At 32.2% G+C, this 17,587-nt stretch overlaps 2 long non-coding RNA genes and 20 other non-coding genes across 22 annotated transcripts; all 22 read left to right on the forward strand.

The window, feature by feature from the left end:
- The first annotated feature begins 1,302 nt into the window (after nucleotides 1-1,302).
- Nucleotides 1,303-9,747, forward strand: LOC125497433 (uncharacterized). The gene is made up of 3 exons (XR_007274181.2): nucleotides 1,303-9,204; nucleotides 9,312-9,378; nucleotides 9,539-9,747. It is a non-coding gene; the product is annotated as an uncharacterized LOC125497433 (long non-coding RNA).
- Nucleotides 1,492-1,600, forward strand: LOC125498096 (small nucleolar RNA Z107/R87). The gene has a single exon (XR_007274862.1). It is a non-coding gene; the product is annotated as a small nucleolar RNA Z107/R87 (small nucleolar RNA).
- Nucleotides 1,666-1,762, forward strand: LOC125498105 (small nucleolar RNA snoR31). The gene has a single exon (XR_007274872.1). It is a non-coding gene; the product is annotated as a small nucleolar RNA snoR31 (small nucleolar RNA).
- LOC125498122 (small nucleolar RNA SNORD96 family) lies at nucleotides 2,072-2,169 on the forward strand. The gene has a single exon (XR_007274888.1). It is a non-coding gene; the product is annotated as a small nucleolar RNA SNORD96 family (small nucleolar RNA).
- On the forward strand, nucleotides 2,238-2,308 carry LOC125498083 (small nucleolar RNA Z267). Its single transcript, XR_007274849.1, has one exon. It is a non-coding gene; the product is annotated as a small nucleolar RNA Z267 (small nucleolar RNA).
- Nucleotides 2,369-2,462, forward strand: LOC125498087 (small nucleolar RNA R44/J54/Z268 family). Its single transcript, XR_007274853.1, has one exon. It is a non-coding gene; the product is annotated as a small nucleolar RNA R44/J54/Z268 family (small nucleolar RNA).
- On the forward strand, nucleotides 3,039-3,134 carry LOC125498072 (small nucleolar RNA Z103). Its single transcript, XR_007274837.1, has one exon. It is a non-coding gene; the product is annotated as a small nucleolar RNA Z103 (small nucleolar RNA).
- LOC125498078 (small nucleolar RNA R41) lies at nucleotides 3,245-3,338 on the forward strand. The gene has a single exon (XR_007274844.1). It is a non-coding gene; the product is annotated as a small nucleolar RNA R41 (small nucleolar RNA).
- LOC125498081 (small nucleolar RNA Z155) lies at nucleotides 3,403-3,480 on the forward strand. Its single transcript, XR_007274847.1, has one exon. It is a non-coding gene; the product is annotated as a small nucleolar RNA Z155 (small nucleolar RNA).
- Nucleotides 3,538-3,624, forward strand: LOC125498107 (small nucleolar RNA U36a). The gene has a single exon (XR_007274874.1). It is a non-coding gene; the product is annotated as a small nucleolar RNA U36a (small nucleolar RNA).
- On the forward strand, nucleotides 3,686-3,775 carry LOC125498070 (small nucleolar RNA Z223). The gene has a single exon (XR_007274835.1). It is a non-coding gene; the product is annotated as a small nucleolar RNA Z223 (small nucleolar RNA).
- Nucleotides 3,958-4,072, forward strand: LOC125498076 (small nucleolar RNA Z278). The gene has a single exon (XR_007274842.1). It is a non-coding gene; the product is annotated as a small nucleolar RNA Z278 (small nucleolar RNA).
- LOC125498100 (small nucleolar RNA snoR97) lies at nucleotides 4,149-4,255 on the forward strand. Its single transcript, XR_007274866.1, has one exon. It is a non-coding gene; the product is annotated as a small nucleolar RNA snoR97 (small nucleolar RNA).
- LOC125498088 (small nucleolar RNA R44/J54/Z268 family) lies at nucleotides 5,063-5,156 on the forward strand. Its single transcript, XR_007274854.1, has one exon. It is a non-coding gene; the product is annotated as a small nucleolar RNA R44/J54/Z268 family (small nucleolar RNA).
- On the forward strand, nucleotides 5,240-5,323 carry LOC125498074 (small nucleolar RNA Z103). The gene has a single exon (XR_007274840.1). It is a non-coding gene; the product is annotated as a small nucleolar RNA Z103 (small nucleolar RNA).
- On the forward strand, nucleotides 5,674-5,760 carry LOC125498108 (small nucleolar RNA U36a). Its single transcript, XR_007274875.1, has one exon. It is a non-coding gene; the product is annotated as a small nucleolar RNA U36a (small nucleolar RNA).
- LOC125498071 (small nucleolar RNA Z223) lies at nucleotides 6,030-6,120 on the forward strand. Its single transcript, XR_007274836.1, has one exon. It is a non-coding gene; the product is annotated as a small nucleolar RNA Z223 (small nucleolar RNA).
- LOC125498077 (small nucleolar RNA Z278) lies at nucleotides 6,314-6,427 on the forward strand. Its single transcript, XR_007274843.1, has one exon. It is a non-coding gene; the product is annotated as a small nucleolar RNA Z278 (small nucleolar RNA).
- LOC125498101 (small nucleolar RNA snoR97) lies at nucleotides 6,661-6,767 on the forward strand. Its single transcript, XR_007274868.1, has one exon. It is a non-coding gene; the product is annotated as a small nucleolar RNA snoR97 (small nucleolar RNA).
- Nucleotides 8,127-8,222, forward strand: LOC125498073 (small nucleolar RNA Z103). Its single transcript, XR_007274838.1, has one exon. It is a non-coding gene; the product is annotated as a small nucleolar RNA Z103 (small nucleolar RNA).
- On the forward strand, nucleotides 8,647-8,753 carry LOC125498102 (small nucleolar RNA snoR97). The gene has a single exon (XR_007274869.1). It is a non-coding gene; the product is annotated as a small nucleolar RNA snoR97 (small nucleolar RNA).
- Nucleotides 9,748-15,222: 5,475 nt separating the features above from the next.
- On the forward strand, nucleotides 15,223-17,366 carry LOC125497995 (uncharacterized). The gene is made up of 3 exons (XR_007274768.2): nucleotides 15,223-15,650; nucleotides 15,741-15,809; nucleotides 17,103-17,366. It is a non-coding gene; the product is annotated as an uncharacterized LOC125497995 (long non-coding RNA).
- Nucleotides 17,367-17,587: the final 221 nt, after the last annotated feature.

Genomic DNA, 17,587 nt, shown 5'->3' on the forward strand with positions numbered 1-17,587 from the left:
GGTCATCACATGTCTATACTCGCTAGTTACCAAGCTAAAAGATGAAAAGATAATGGGAACTTATGAAGTATCGATATGCTATTCATAAATGTTTACTTTGCTATTATTCCATTACGAATTTGAAATATGTTTTAGTATATTCTCTTCTCCCTGTTTGCAAATAAAATGAATTGAAATGAATTTACGTTGTTAGGGTAGAATGTTACTGAGCTTCGGCTCATGATGTTTTGTTTTTTGTTTTAGGTGTGAGCATAGCCATTGCAAGTGCGCTGTTAATAAGGAACATGTTCAAGGGAAAGTGTGCGGTATCTGGTGTTAGAGAAATTATTATTATTATTATCGAGTATTTATGTAGCACTATTTAAGATTGCATTGTATTAGTGGGCCATATCCCACAGGCTTAAGTTTCATTTCCGCTGCTAAGTATGAGAAATTGTGTTTAATTAAGGTTATGAATTTTCGGGGCGTTACAGAATCTCCCTTTGGTTTGTAAGTGAATTTGTAATTTAGAAAGGAAAAGGGGTAAAATAGTCTCTTCATTAAGGGACACCATAACTTCCCCTTCCCTTATATAATAGAGATAATAGAGATGATGATTCTTGAGAACAATGATTTGTAAGTGAATTTTGTGAATGTTTTTGTATGTATTGACGTCCTAGTATATTAGTTTTAGTTTATAAGTTAATTTTTTGTTTTTGTAAAGTTTATGATCATTTGAGTGATTTTCGTGATTTTTTGTGATTTTCTCAATTCTATGAGTGATTTGTTAAGTTTCTGATCATTTTCGTGATTTTTTGTGATTTTCTCAATTTTATGAGTGATTTGTAAAGTTTCCTGATATAAGTGATTTCTGAGTGATGTTGAAATCTAATTTTCGGTGGCTTTGTTAGAACCCCTATTTTGGTATTGACATTCCTTTTGTAATTTAGAAAGGAAGGGTGGGGGGATGAAATAAGCATTTCAAAAGAGGACACTATTGCTCCCTCTTTCCTTATGTAATAGAGATCTATTTTTCAATAAATTAACAATTGATAACCAAATAATAACTTATCATTTAAAACTAGGTGCCTTGATAAATGTTAAGATAAGTATGGAACGAAGAAACTAATTAATGTCAAAATTTCAAGTCAACACACCAAACCAAACAAAAATGTCGCGAGGGAGTACGAGTTGGCGTGTAAATCAAATTGATCTTATAACCTAATCCTTCCAAAGAGTCAAGAGACATACTATGTACTATAAGTCTATAACTCTGTAAGGCAAAAAAGGCCGGGCTAACAAATTGTCACGTAAACCTAGCCCAACTACCCAAACCAAACCCTTGAGTAAGAAAAACCCTAATTCTCTCTCTCCTATAAATTATACCCAACGCTAATGTTACTTTCATCATTCACTCACTCACCGCTCCTCCGCCTCTACTATTCCAAGACTCAACCTTTTCCTTTTCTTTAATTTCTCATTTTCTGAAAATATCTGGGGTTTTTAATGGAGAATTACAGTGACGACTCACAATATTCAAGCTCAACAGACCGGATTGCAGGATCTTCTCTTTGTCGAGAAGAACTCTTGCGTGTCGAGTAACCCGCTGAACTGAGTAATTCTCTCTCCACAACCCTTCCTTTTTTCTTCTCCTTTCTTTTTTTTTTTTTTTTGATATTATAGCTATTGATAAGGATGAGCCTATGAAATATTATAATCCAACACTTGATCTGACTTGTTAACACCAAGTGTGAAGTTCAATTTTCATTGCTCCTGAATCTTCATACCTATTTTTTTTAACATATATATTTATATTTATGTGACGGAGATTTATCCGAAAATCTCATTTACATTGAAATTAAATTGGGGCAAATTAGATTCAATATTTGTATATCCCAATGAGTAAAAACGTCACAAATCAAGTCGATTAACGTTGCAGATTCTTTCGGGAATCTCCGTTATATGACGAGCTCATATCTCATTACCTTGAGTAGCGGCGTTGCTGCTTTTACTTTTTGGCGGGCCATGAGACTAACATTTTTATTTATTTATTTGATTTTATTTATAATTCAATTTTAATTATAGAATTAATACGCCTATGAAGAAATCAGTTTAAAAAACACCATCTTTCGGGACTGAATGGCCCCCTTAAAAGGGCCTTGCTGTTACAATTCTGCAATTCTGAGGCTTTTGCTTTTTTTTTTTTTTATTTTTTGTTTTATTTTTCTGAAAAAATTAGGTAAGAATTTGGAAACCCTTTAGTCTATGATGGCGATAAATATACTTTGAGTAGTTAAATACCATGAAACCAACTTCAAGCTGAGGCTTTTGGGTTTTGTTCATTTTTTACTAGTTTCAAAACTTGATAGTTTTTACATAAAATTTAGTAGGTGCAGATGATGAAAAACTAGACAGGGACATCAGAACTCTTAGGAGTATCAAATATGATGATATGTCTAAGATGGGAATCTCTTTGATGCACTTTATCTTATAAGTTCTTGTATTTGAGGATGGCCTGTGATGTAATTATAATTTTATACATCTTCAGATTAAATAGCTGATGATATCTCAAAATTGTCACTACCTCTGAGGCATTTTAGTTTTTAAAACAACATAAAATTTTCTGGAAAGCCTAATGATTGCAAACAAGAACGGAGATATGAATGTTGTTTTCTTGTAGTAGCTAAACGTAGTGGATTGGGCTCCAAGTGCATCGTATGTAATCAAATGATCTTTTGCTTCGGCAATGAAGGCTTTTTTAGGTGAGATGTTTGTAATTGTTGCACAATTGATTTTTGAGCTATTCATGTGATTACTTTAGAACAGTTATTTGAATTTTGATGAAGGGCAATAAATTAGAGTCTCTGGTGCGCTTATGTTCAATAGCGTGTACAGCGCTGTACGTTGCCTATATTATTTGGGATTGATATTCTGGCATTTTCCATTGTTTTCTGATGGTTTATGCATTCTGAAGTTCCTACATTATATATTATGATAGAATTTCTTATAGATTATAAGATAGATTCACTTATTTTAGGATTTAAATGGAGGATAAGGTTATGGAAATGATGATTATTTCCCCAGATGATCGACGCTGAAATTACCGAGCTATTTTATTCTCATTTATGAGAATTCAAGCCAGAATTCTGATCCATAACCTATTATTACTGTAAAAAATGAATTTATCCGAAAATCTCATTTACATGATAATAAATTGGGGTAAATAGTAATACTTGCATATTTATCCCAATTATGTAGAAGAGGAGAGAAAGCGGTGATGATTTGAAAACTACCTATTTTCTGAGAGCATTGTTTGTTTCTTTGATTATAGATAACCAATGGATCCTTCTGAGCTTTCTTTTTATTTTTCTCAAATTTTGTTGGTTATTTTATAATGTTGTTTAATAAATGTTGATGTGTAGCTGTTGATGTGATGAATATTGTCTCGGAATTACATATGTCGACTTAAAAAAATTCAGACTACAATTATCTGATTCAATGGCTTCTTTCCTAGAAGTTGTTTTTTAGAAAGTTTTGGTTGAATTTTGTAAATTTTTTTGGCAATGATTAGTAACTTATCCGCGCTTCCGAGATTTATTCGATGAAGTATAGGATTAAAATGGTTGAATTTCTTGATATGAGCCAAATTCTTTGTACCAAAACTGCATTTTAAATTGTCTAATTTATTTTAGTTATTAATTGGAGTATAATGCTATGATGATTAAATTTCAGCTTATGCCAGTTCTGCTTCAGAAAATTCGTGATAGAAAAAGCTGTTTAATAATCTGAGCTAAAATTCTTTAGATTTCAATTTTTAATTCTGGTTTTGTTGAATTAAGGTTAATGATGGGTAATTTCACTTGGTTGAGGATGTAGTTATGACTTCGAATCCCACTTTGAAGCGCTACATCTTATCATGATATAACTTGATCGACTATCTGAAACCTTACTACTTCAAATATGTTTTGAAAATCTTTTACCAGTGATGATGAAATCCAATTAAATGAGGTGTAATGGATCTGAGTCCCTGTTTTACAGGGGGAACCTCTCAGTGAAACTGCACCATTTTGATATTACTGGATTTAACTGAGGTTTCTATTTCCCTTAAATGTGATTAGCTAAATTTTTCATTAATTAAATAATGAGTTTTAACTATACTCTTTGCTCTTGTAAAATAGTGAGTAAAGAGCCTGAAAGAACTCAGAAAGTGAGTGTTGTCATCAGCTTCGTCCTTTTGTTAATTACGGGATTGGAGTTAAATAACAGCACTAGATTTTTGTATCGAATCCCAAATATGCATGTAGAGAACTAGAGATTCCTACATTTAGTCAGCATCCACAGTATAGAAAAGGCATATAGAATAGAGATAATGTTTGGAATTAAATGTTCTATTTTAGTTATCTGATGATTCTTGATTATTGTTGGGATATATGCTAGCTGAAGATAGATGTTGCGTTCATCTGTAAGCGTTTTTTTAGCCATGATTTATATTGAAGCTTTTCGAGTAGCCTACTTTAATCTTGTTCTCAATGATGACAAGAATGAGTTGGATTTGATAGTGATAACTTAACCAGCTAATATGTTATGCGACGATGAGGTGATTTTGGAGCTTGATCGTTATACAAGGTAGAGATAGAACGCATTCGTACCGCTACTTGGAGACCTTATTTGAGTTATGTAATTGATTCAGCGTTAGATGAGTTGCACCTTTATCCCATAATTCGAAGATATGTAAGAATTAGAAATTAAGGTTATCACTATTATGAGAATGGAGATACTGTAGACTGTAGTAGCTAAATGTAGTGGATTGGGCTCCAAGTGCATCGTGTGCAATAAACAATCTTTTGTTTTGTTAGTGAAAGCTATTTCAAGTTTTTAATGTTTTTGTGCAAATAATATAATGGCGCGATTAATTTTTCCCTAATTTATACATGTTAATTTAATTTTTCCCTATTTCAAACCAACTTCAAGTTGAGGCTTTTGGGTTTTGTTCATTTTTCCCTAATTTATACATGTTAATTTAATTTCAAAAATATTAATTATTTGAATTTTTTTTTTGTTAGTTTCTACCGAAAATTTAGTAGGTGCAGATGATGAAAAACTAGACAGGGACATCAGAACTGTTAGGAGTATCAAATATGATGATATGTCTAAGATGGGAATCTCTTTGATGCACTTAAATTATTCTCAATTTATTTAGAATTAAAAAGGAGGAAGTATAATTTATGTGTTTTGTGTATATTTGAATGAGGATAAGGTTGTGGAAATAATGATTATTTCCCCAGATGATTACCGAGCTATTTTATTCTCATTTAAGAGAATTCAAGCCAAAATTCTGATCCATAACCTATTATTACATTACATTTACGAAAACATCGATTATCCGAAAATTTCATTTACTAATTGGGGAAAAATAGTAATATTTTATGAGAGCATTGTTTGTTTCTTTGATTATAGATAACCAATGGATGCATCTGAGCTTTCTCTTTATTTTTCTCAAATCTAGTTTTAAACATTTTATTTATTAAAATGTTCTTTATAAATTTTATGAAGTTATTGTGTAGCTGTTGATGGGATGAATATTGTCTCGGAATTACACATGTCAACTTAAAAAAATTCAAATTACAATTAATGCAGTGGCTAATTTCCATAAGTTATTTTTAAGAAGGTTTTAGTTGAATTTTGTAATTTTTTTGGTAATGATTAGTAACTTATCCGCGCTTCCGAGATTTATTCGATGAAGTGTAGGATTAAAATGGTTGAATTTCTTGATATGAGCCAACTTCTTTTTACTATAAAAAATTATTAAAAGAGACGGTCTACTTTTAACATAATAGTAGACTTAGTCACTAAATGAATTAAACTAATCACCAAAAAAATTAACCTAATCATTATTGGGATAATTCTTTTTTTTATATTGGGCCTTTCATTGAATCATTGTCTAATTTTAATTTAAAAATAGACAGTCTCCTACAAGACAAATTCTTTTACTAAAACTGCATTTTAAATTGTCTAATTTATATTAGTTATATTTTAGTTATTATTTTGAATATAAGACAATGATGATTAAATTTCAGCTTATGCCAGTTCTGCTTCAGAAAATTCGTGATAGAAAAAGCTATCTAGTGTTCTGAGCTAAAATTCTTTAGATTTAAATTTGAAATTCTGGTTTTGAAAAATACATGGTTGAATAAAGGATAATGATGGGTAATTTTACTTGGTTGAGGTGTAGTTATGACTTCGAATCCCACTTTGAAGGGCTACATCTTATCATGATATAACTTGATCGACTATCTGAAACCTTACTACTTCAAATATGTTTTGAAAATCTTATACCAGTGATGATGAAATCCAATTAAATGAGGTGTAACGGATCTGAGTCCCTGTTTGACAGGGGGAACCTCTTAGTGAAATTTCATCATTTGATATTATTGGATGTAACTGAGGTTTTCATTTCCCTAAAATGTAGTTAGGAAAATTTTAGGGTTACATACAAGACATAAATACACTACTTAAAACGGAAATAAGTTGTAAATTTATGGAAAAAATTTGCATCAATCGATGTAATAAATGATCAATTAATGTAACTTATTTCTATTTTTAACTTCTTATATACAGCCCTTAGGGCTACATATAGCTTTTCCCTTTAATTAATGAGTTTTAACTATACTCTTTGCTCTAGTAAAATAGTGAGTAATGAGCCTGGAAGAACTCAGAAAGTGAGTGTTGTCATCAGCTTCGTCCTTTTGTTAATTACGGGATTGGAGTTAAATAACAGCACTACATTGTTCTAATGAATTATACTAGTGTAGTTACATCTTAAAACTGATTATTTAATGGGAATCTCTTTGATGCACACAAATCCAATTAACTTCATTTTATTCTATGGGTTGAACTAATTGTTTGTTGTGGACTCGAAAAATATAATTTTTTGTGCAAAATGGCAATAAATTAGAGTCTCTGATACGCTTTTCAACAATAGTGTATTTAGCGCTGTACGTTGCCTATATATTATGGAATCATAAAATTGCATAGTCTGTTACGTATAATGATTTATGCATGTAGAAATTCCTACATTTTAATTTTGGGAGATAGGTGAAATAAGAAAGATATATAGGATAGAGAAAATGTTTGGATGTAAATATTTTGTTCACCATGATATTTATTTGGTTAATGTTATTTCTAATTTTAAATTATCTTTTTATTCTTGTTTATTGTTAGTATATATGCTAATTGAGGGTGCTATTTATTATAAATGTTGTTCATATTTAACGAACCTCTAGGCATGATTGATAGTGAAGATTTTCGAGTAGTCTAGTTTAATCCTGTTCTCAATGATGAAGAGTATGAAGTGGAGTATGATAGTAATAACTATATTAACTAATATGTTATGCGAAGGTGAGGTAATTTTGGAGCTTGAATGTTATACAAGACATACACAAAAGGGCATTGGTAGTGCTATTTGGTGATCTTATACGATTGGTGTAAGTGATTCAGAGTTTGATGACTATGCACCTTGAAGATGAAAAATGATATATAATGACATCTTGGTTGGTATAGTTATTATTATTAGACTTCACAGTAGCTTACTATTAGGGCAACTTTACTATCAGTCATGGCTAGATGTCTTTTAACATATGAAAACGTGATTCTTCTATCTATTTAACTTTGTTATATTATTTTATAATTTCTTCTATTTGAGGATAGTCTATTATGTAAATATAATTATATACATCTTCATATTAAACAGACGATACCTCAAAATAGTAATCAAGAACGTACATATTAATGGCATTTTCATCGTATGTAATCAACAATCTTTTGTTTTGGCAATGAAGGCTCTTTCATGCCCGATTTTGCTACACTTTGATTTTCGTGCTATTCATATGATATTTTACAGATAATATAATGCTATTGATAGAGAAAAATGGCAATAAAATTTAGTGTGTATAGTGTTGTAAGTTGCTTATATTATTGGGTATTGATATGTTGTCATTTTCCATTGCTTTTTAATGGTTTATGCATTCTGATGTCCTTACTTCATATTGATATTCTGTCATTTTTCATTGTTTTTTGATGGTTTACTTCATTCTGATGTTATAAATGAAAGAGAAGTGTTTTACTCATTTTAGAATTAGAAGATGGTTATGGAAATGATGAATATTTCCCCAGATGATCGATGCTGAAATTACCGAGCTATTTTATTCTCATTTATGAGAATTCAAGCCAGAATTCTGATCCATAACCTATTATTACATTACGTTTAAGCAAACATTGATTATTTCAAAAATCTCCTTTACACGATAATAAATAGGGGCAACTTGTAAAATTTGTTTAAATGGTTTTTTTTACTAACTACCTTTAGGGGTGGTTAGGCTTTCAAATTATAGACTTTGTTAGAACCGCTAGTTTTGCTAAACATGTCTTTTGAGTAGTTTTGCCAAACATATCTTATCATGATATAATTTGATATTAAAAATTAAGCATTTGAAATCTTTTACCAGTGATGATAAAATCCAATCAAATGAGGTGTAATGGATCTGAGTCCCTGTTTGACAGGGGGAACCTCTCAGTGAAATTGCACCATTTGATGTTATTGGATTTGACCGAGGCTTTCATTTTCCTAAATTATAATTAGGTCAATTTTTCATTAATTAATTAATGAGTTTTAACTATATGGGTAAAGAGTTTGAAGGAATTCAAAAAATGGGTGTTGTTATCAGCTTCTTCCTTTGTTAATTACGGTATTGGAGTTAAATAACAACACTTTATTTGTCAATTTATTGTTTTACGTGGCGGAGCTTGTTATACTAGTTTATTTACTACTTAATATTGATTGTTTTTGTCAAATGATCAACTCAACCAAAAACTTAAGCTGGTGGCTGGAGTACCAGGAATAGTCTAAGGCCCTGTTTGACAATAGCGTTTGAGGTAGTGGGTAGCGGTTGGACAAGGTCAAAAAGCTACTTAGGAAAAAAATAAGTGTTTGGTAAGGTAGCGTTTGTAGTAGAGGGTAGAGGTTTAGGTAGAGGTTGGGTAGTGGTTGAGAAACGCTTCCCATGTTAACGTTTCATAAAAAAAAGTAGCGTTCAAAATTATTTTTTTTTAATATTATTTTCAGATATTCATTTTCCGGAAAAAAAATCAAGAAAATCTTTGAAAAATCAACTTATCTATAACGACAGTAGCTACAAAATTCCCATTGTATTGATCAAGTTTCCTCAGGTTTCTCTCTTTCCTTTTCACTATATTCTAGTTCAATTGAATTGAAAGTATAGCTTTTATCCAACATTTATTTACTGTGTGTTCTTATTATGTTTCATATATGTTAGAGTTTGAATTGGACTCTTCACACTGATCATCAAGGATACAACTTATTCATCTTCTCTCCAATACGAGGTACTTTGTTCTTCTTCTTAAAAAAAGATTCTTCTCTCCAATATGATATCCTTGGCAGCTAATATGGAGTACATATAGGATACTATAATATTTTCAGTTATATATGCTTAGCAATATATTAGTGATAAATCAAGTTGTGGTTTGCTTTTATATTTGACAGGCTCATCATAACTATGGATATCGATGAAGAAAGAAAGCGCAAAATTATGATTATTACAATCGCATATACAATGTCTTTAATAATCACATATTTTTATAAGTATTATAATTATGATTTTTTAGGGAGTGTAAGCATTGAATTTATTTATTAAGCTAATTAATAAAAATATTGTAATTTAGTTCGCAACTAAATCTAATATGTATTTCTAATATTGTGTTTTTTCAATTTCAACCGTTACTTTTGCCAAACACTCATTATTTAAACAGCTACTTTAAACGCTGACAGCTAACAGCTACTAGTTGACAGCTACCCTCTACTACAACAGCTACCCGCTACCTCGACCGCTAGTTTTGCCAAACAGGGCCTAATATTTTATCACACCCCTTCATGCGAGAGCCTATTAGGCTTGAAGTGTAGATGCAGCACATGTCTCCCTCATACTCGGCGTTAAATATTCCACATAGAAAGGAAGGGGAAGATGAGATTGGAACCCATGACCTTTATGTCACACTGGCCCTGCTATCATTTCAAAGGACGAATTTAACCAAAAGATTAAGCCTATGGTTGGAGTCCTAGCTAGGAATAGTTTAATACTCTATTAATTGTGAGTGTTGCCATAAAAAAAATGTGTGCAACACTTGCAAGGATTGCGAAGCGGAAATAGTATAATGCAAAGGGGTTAATTGCTACGTTCTAGGAACTGCCCTCATGATCTTCTCCCCCACTTAACATAACACTCATGACCTTCACCATTTTATTATGATTTTTTTGATGGCAAGACTCTATTTATAAAATAGGTGTTATATTCTGAAAAAGGCCTATTCTGAAAAAGGTCACCAAAATCTACTCTCTAAAAATTATGAAAGCACTATCTAAGTATAGAGAGTGAGAGTTTGGCACCGAAATTCAAAAAATTAAATAAATTTGGTTCACAAAATTGCGGTGGAAAAGAGTCAGACAATACAAGTGCAATGGCGGGAGGTATTCTTGTTTTTTTTATAGCCGCTTATATATTACATGCTCCCAGTTAGATTGAGTGAATGTCATAAATTTATATTTCAGTTTAACATGGTATCAGAGCCATTCCTACAGAGGGTCCATTATTTACTCTGGTCCAATTGAAAAAGCGACCTTACATGTGAGGGGGAGTGTTGAAACTATGATGTATAGCGCACACGACATGTGAGTGTCTCACATTGATTAAAGAAGAACGATGTGTTCACTTTATAATGCAAAGGAATCACTCCTCTTATTGCTATATGGTTTAAGGTAGAACCTATTTTGTATTATGAAGTGGACTCTATCTCCTTGTGATGAGTGCGACCCAAGCCCATATTTAACAGTTCCATGACAATCTTTATTGATAGAGTATAAAACTATTCTTAGGACTCTAACCATCATGAGGTTAGAGTCCCACGAATAGTTTTATACTCTATCATGATTCTGATGCAATTAGTGAGATTAAGGAGGCAATGACAGTTAATTTTGTTAATTATGTTGACTCGATCCAAGCTAACCAGAAGGTATATGCCAATGTGGGATCAACTGCCCAAAGGAATGTTTTGGACGACACCAGTAATGGTGGTACAATCACTGACCTAATAACAACTGCTAGCAAGATGACAATATAGGAGAAGAACGTTGGAGAATAAGACAAATAATAGTACAACAGTATAGTGACAACTAATTATTCTCTGTAATTAGTAGCACTATTTTCTAACTGTGTAATGTAGGGTATTTAAACCTACCTCGTAGTATTTTGTGGTCATGAATCAAAATATAATCTTCTCCTTTCCTGAATCTCTTTCTCTCACTATCTCTATTTCACTGATAATTCTAGATTAATTCCTTAGATCACTCTTCTTTCTAGCTGCTGATTCTCTAGAGTTAATCTAGTTAGCTTCCATCTCTATTTGGATCAAAGTTAAAAAAATTATCCTCACTTGATTCGTTTGAGTGTATCATTGATATCAAAGAAGAACCTTCCTCACACCACCATGGTTATCACCAGGAGAGCAGAAGCGAGTGAAAACGAAGACCAGACTGAAACACAAAAGCTATAGCATACCTTGAGAGACTTGCTGGATGAACAAGTTAATACAAGTGATGGAACTTTTCATGCTAATAGTTTGAATATAGAGCAGATTCTATATCTGAAATAAATGATCTTATTATGGGATTGGCTATGCAAGTCAATAAACTGGTATCTAATGCTGAGAAAGATACTCCCTATAGAAACTAGTCACACTCCACTAGATTAACCAAAATAGATTTCCTAAGTTCGATGGAACATAATTTAAATCCTGGTTATACAAATGCAATCAATTCTATGAATTAGAGGAGATCTCTAATGTACAAAGGGTCAAGCTTGCTGCATTGCATTTAGAAGGCAAAGCCCTTCTATGGCATCAAAACTACCTCAAGGGTACACCTCTACGCATCTGGAATCAATATGTAGAAGCCATTACATGGAGATTTGGAGAACTGTATGATGACCCCGAGGCTGAACTCAATGCAAGGCACTAAAGCAAAAGGGGACGGAGCAAGAGTATCATGATGCTTTTGATGCTCTCTCAAGTAGGCTCACCCTGGTAGAGGAACACCTCCTTAGCTGTTACTTGGGCGGATTGGAGGAAGAAACTCAGTTAGCAGTAAGAATGTTCACACCAAAAACTGTGCAACATGCTCTATGTCTAGCCAATTTGCAAGAGGCCTCCCAAAAGCCAAGAAAACCCAAAACACCTACCAATCCCCCCTTACTACCCACATCTACAAAAAACTACCTTGGAACACGTAAATCTTTCAAAACCAGCTCCATAGAAACCCCACCCACAAACACAACCCCTAACCCCAACAGGAGGACTCTCACTTCTGCAGAGTTTAGTGAGAAAAGAGCCATAAATCAGTGTTTTTGGTGTGATGAATAATATGAACCTGGGCATAGATGTAAAGAGAAGAAGGCTCAGGTTTTTTGCATAGAAGCAGTGGAGGTAGAAGAATAAGACGAGGGAGCAGAGCAGCTTGATGAAGAAGAGAATGGAGAAAAGCTAGACATCAAGGTGGAAGAAATACCTCCAATAAATATGGGTCAAGGTGGCTGATGAAGGACAACTCTAATGCAAAGGAGTAATTAAAAAATTTACTTGGAGGATTCAAGAGATTGATTTTGAAGCTGATGTCTTACTAGCTACTACCCCTGAGTCGGAGTGATTTAGTGTTGGGAGTCCATTGGTTCTCTCAGTTAGGACCCATTTTATGGGACTTCCTCAACCTCATCATGCAATTTACTTATCCTGGTAAGAGGGTGAAGTTGAGAAGCATGAATGAAAAGAGAGTGAGAAGTATTTAGTCTCATAAATTATACAAGTTGATACAGACAACAAGAGAAATCTCATTATTGCATCTTGTAGCAGTAACTATAGGACATAGCCGTAGTGTAGCTGCAATAGATGGAACCGAGGTTACTGATTCAAGGTTAGCTCAACTGCTTGAGCACTATGGAAGAGTGGTCATTGTAATTCAAGGGTTGCCTACAGTGAGAGAGGGATTTGATCACAGGATTCCACTGAAGGAAGGTACCAATATTGCAATAAGGGTCTGTTCTCCCCAGCTTATTTTCAGTTCAGTTCAGTTCAGTTCAGCTCCAATAAGTTCAGTTCAGTTCAGTTCAGTTAGCTCCAATAAGTTCAGATCAGTTTAGTTCAGTTCAGCTCCATTCTTTTATAATCATTTTATTAAATATTATTATTATGTTGGTATAATTTATTTTACTAATTACTCTTATTATTATTATTATTATTATTATTATTATTATTATTATTATTATTATTATTATTATTATCATTATTATTATTATTATTATTATTATCATTATTCTTATTATTATTATTTAAATATATATCATTACTATTAAGTATTATTATTATTATTATTATTATTATTATTGTTGTTGTTGTTGTTTCTATATGTTATTTTGTTTATTATACCTTTACTCATTATTATTACTACTATTATTATTAGGAGGAACATGGTTTAGGTCAAAGCACAAATAAACCCACTTTTTTTAGCCCATAAACCAATCAAATCGCGTCAAGACGTTTTATAATGTAATTTTCGCGGTCCAACCCAATCATTATTTTTATTACTAAATATTTTTATATTATTAAATCTAATTATTAAAATAGTAATATTAATTTACTTCTTAGATATTATTGTTATTATATATCATCATCAAGTATTAATATATTAATACAAATAATATAAAATAATTATTATTAATTATCATTATTAGCATTAATTATTATTGTTATTAATTTATGATTATTAATATTATTTATTTATAACTATCATTTGAAATATCCAAAATACTATTATTATTATTCATTATTATTACTTATCATTATAATTATTATTTAATATTCATATTATTATTGTTTAAAATATTATTTATATATTTATTACATTCAATTTAATTTAATTTAATTCAATTTTTCAATTATTCAGTTCAGTTCAGTTCAGCTCCAATAAGTTCAGTTCAGTTCAGTTCAACTCCAATAAGTTCAGTTCAGTTCAGGTGTTTTATGCCGAAGAGAACAGGCCCTAAATGTGAGGCCTCTACAGAAGGACGTAATTAGGGATGGCAATGGGGCGGGTCCACCTGGACCCAGACCCGTTTATTTTTCACAGACCCAGACCCGCCCCAGTTCCACTGGGTCTAGATTTTTCAGAACCAGATCCAGATCCGCTGGGTCTGGTGGGTCCATGGGTCCTTACTGGGTCCTAAATGTGTCCTTCTTAGTTTTAAATTTTTCATCACATTTTTGAATATATGTAATTATAAATTTTCGTCCTAATATACATAGGTTCTTGTAGCCGTGGTTAAAGCATTCTCTAAATAAAATTTTAAGAATCAACTCATAAAATATTAAAATGTTATAACTCATAAAGTTACATGTCTTAGTGGAGTTACAACACTAACGAGTTCACAAAATCACAACTCATAAAATTTTAGAATTTAGGTAAAAAAAAATTTCTAATATGTAAATGGGTCCGCGGGGCGGGTCTGGGTCTAGTATATGTGGAACCGGACCCAGACCCGACCCATGCTCTTCGGGACCCTGACCCGATCCGGTCCCATCGAGTCTAAAATTTATGGACCCAGACCCTTATGAATGGATCGGGTCCTAGCGGGTCTGGGTCGGGTGCAGGACCTATTGCCATCCCTAGATGTAATTGAAGAGATGGTGCAAGAATTGTTGGAGCAAGGTGTGATTAGGGCCAACACAAGCCCTTTTGTAACAGCCAGTAAATAACAAATAATTAATGCATGATTAAGTAGCTTAACTCGGGAATTTAAATGTGATCGTACGTAAGTAATATGTATGATAAGTTGTGTGTAAAAATAATTTGTGCTTCCGTGTAATTAGTATTTAGAAGGAATTATGTAAAGATAATAATATTATTAAATTATATGTAAACACTTAGGGTCGATATATTATTTTAAGAAGTTGAGTTGTGAAAATTGAGGGCTATTGGAAGATAGAGATTATGTTCAACTATTAAGCAATTAACGGTTACGCTTAATAGAATGGATTTTAGAATTTCATTTAGAGTATGAGGTTAGATATATCAAGTAAATTTTATGATGAGGATTATAATAAGAACAATTTTGGGGTCTTAGAACACTAACATATGGTATATTATAAGAGTTGGAGTCATGTTAAGACAAATGAGAAGAGCTGGAAAAATTCAGAAATACACCAAGGTGGAATGGAACCACATTAATCAAACCAAATGGGTCTAACAAGTCTAAATTAATATATCCATACCTTCCCCACATATACCCTCACATTATACATAAGTTTCATCACCAAATACCAACAAAACATTTCTGCCCAAAACCTCTCTCTCTCCCTCTTCCATCACGCCAGCTCTGGCGGTAAGAACCAGAGTTGGTTCTCAGCTTCATTTCTTGGATTTTTGCTTCTGAACCTATGCATGCAAAGCCTGATATCATTCACTACATATAGTAGCATATTGGGAAGCAAAAATATCACCATTTCGCGGCCAAGAAGTTCAAGAAAAAGAACCATCTTCTTCAATCAAGGAAACAGTAAGTATAGTGAATGTTTAGGTTGAATTACGGTACTTTCTTGAGGTATTTTCTTATGAAACTTGGTGTGAATGTTCTTTTATGTCTTAGGATCAAAAAGAATCAAGAATCAAGTCTTGAGGAGAAGGAGAAGTCGGATTATTGCTGTTAGAAGTGAAGGTACACATAAAACACTCCATTTGGGAACATAGTTTATACAAAATTTAGTAAAATTGTTGAGAACGATTTTAAAGAGGATTTTCGATTTTAGATGATTAATATCTACTGCATGTTAGTATTTGATAAGGATTAATCATTGAATATTCAAAAATCAAGTGGAAAAGCATGTTCTTTCACTATATTATAACTAGTTATGTGATTTTTGTGGTTTTCATGAACTTTTGTGTGTATTGGAATTTGGATTGTTTTGGAATGAAGTTGGTTGAGGAACAGTAGGTTAAGTGATGATTAAGAGGTTGCATGTGGGTATTCAAATTAGAAAGTACATCTTATTTGATAGTTGATTTTTATAGTAAAAAGGTGACTAAACCACCTTAATTTTCCATGTTCTTATGAGATTATGTTTAGTAAATGATAAGTAGAAGCTTTAAAGGATTATTTCAAATGTTTTTATCACTAAGCTACTGTATTTTAGTATGAGAACTTGTTTTAAATCTTTCCTCATTCAATAACACATCAAAGTAGGGAAATTTCACTTTAAAAAACCGCATTTTAGAAACGAACATATCTATTTTGTTTGAGAATTTGAATGATAATTTTCCTTATAAATGATGAAAGTTCCAGTAGGTTTAAGTTTGAAATTTAGATTGTTAAGTAAATGTTTAAATTGGATTCAAGCTAAGTACATCCTTGTTTCGGAATCTAAAAACATTCTTTTTACTTAAGATAACCAAGTTCTTTACTAGAGGACTGTGTGAGCCAAATTGATTTTTATATTGTTGCACCTCCAAACTATCACTTAACTACTGTCACAACCATCTTCAACCAACCTTATTGAAGTAATAAACATTTTCTTTAATCACGAACATTGGTGCTTTTTTCGAAATTGTGATAAATGGTTTTGAATTCTTTTTGCGTATAGAAGAGGAACGTGTGTATATGTGTGAGGACATGTCCTATTAAAGCTTGCAAGCGAGTAAAAAGTAGGAGTTTAACTCCGAATTGTGTGGAGGTTTGCACTTAGGTGCACCTCAATATGCAACTCTTCTTCTTACGCATAACTAGAAAACCGTTTTGACTCTGTTGTGTTGATGAAAGTTTGTGATTATCTTTAAACATTAAATTGTGAATTTCATATGAGATGGTGTTTAATAAACATGGATTTTGCAAAGAGATTGGATTGTGAATACATTATATGCTCAGCCACCATGATTATCTTTGGGTTGATATGTTACCAGCGTAAGCTGATTTTTCTTTCTTCTTTTGTTCTATGAACCTGTCCTGGTGGGGCAGATTTTTGTGCAGGAACTAGCAAACTAAGGTAAACTGAGGAAAGAGCGAATATGAAGTCGTGTCCCTACTATCCTAGCAGATGCAAGCTTGAACATGATCACCTTTTGAGATTTACTTCTGTTATGAATACTGTTTAAACTTATGATTAAAATCTTATTTTGGGTTTGTAATAACTAAATTAATTTTCATGTGTGATGAATGTTTGATTTAAGTGTAGCTCGTAGAGTCAATCCAGCCATATTAATGGGTTGACTCCAGCAGGTGACAGCCTCCGTAACATTTGATTATGCTCTTGCTTCCACTATTGCTAGAAAGTATAGTTTTTAATTAATATTTAACATAAGCTAGGACGGGGGCTGTTACAAGTGGTATCCGAGCCAAGGTTTTCTTCTTTTAAAGAAAAATGAAAACGTGATTTTGATACTTATCTTCATATAGGTATTCAAGTGTTTAAACATAAGTGTTTTAAATGATTGATTGATCAT

This window comes from Beta vulgaris, chromosome 5, assembly GCF_026745355.1.
Source record: "Beta vulgaris subsp. vulgaris cultivar EL10 chromosome 5, EL10.2, whole genome shotgun sequence".
Taxonomy (NCBI): Eukaryota; Viridiplantae; Streptophyta; class Magnoliopsida; order Caryophyllales; family Amaranthaceae; genus Beta; species Beta vulgaris.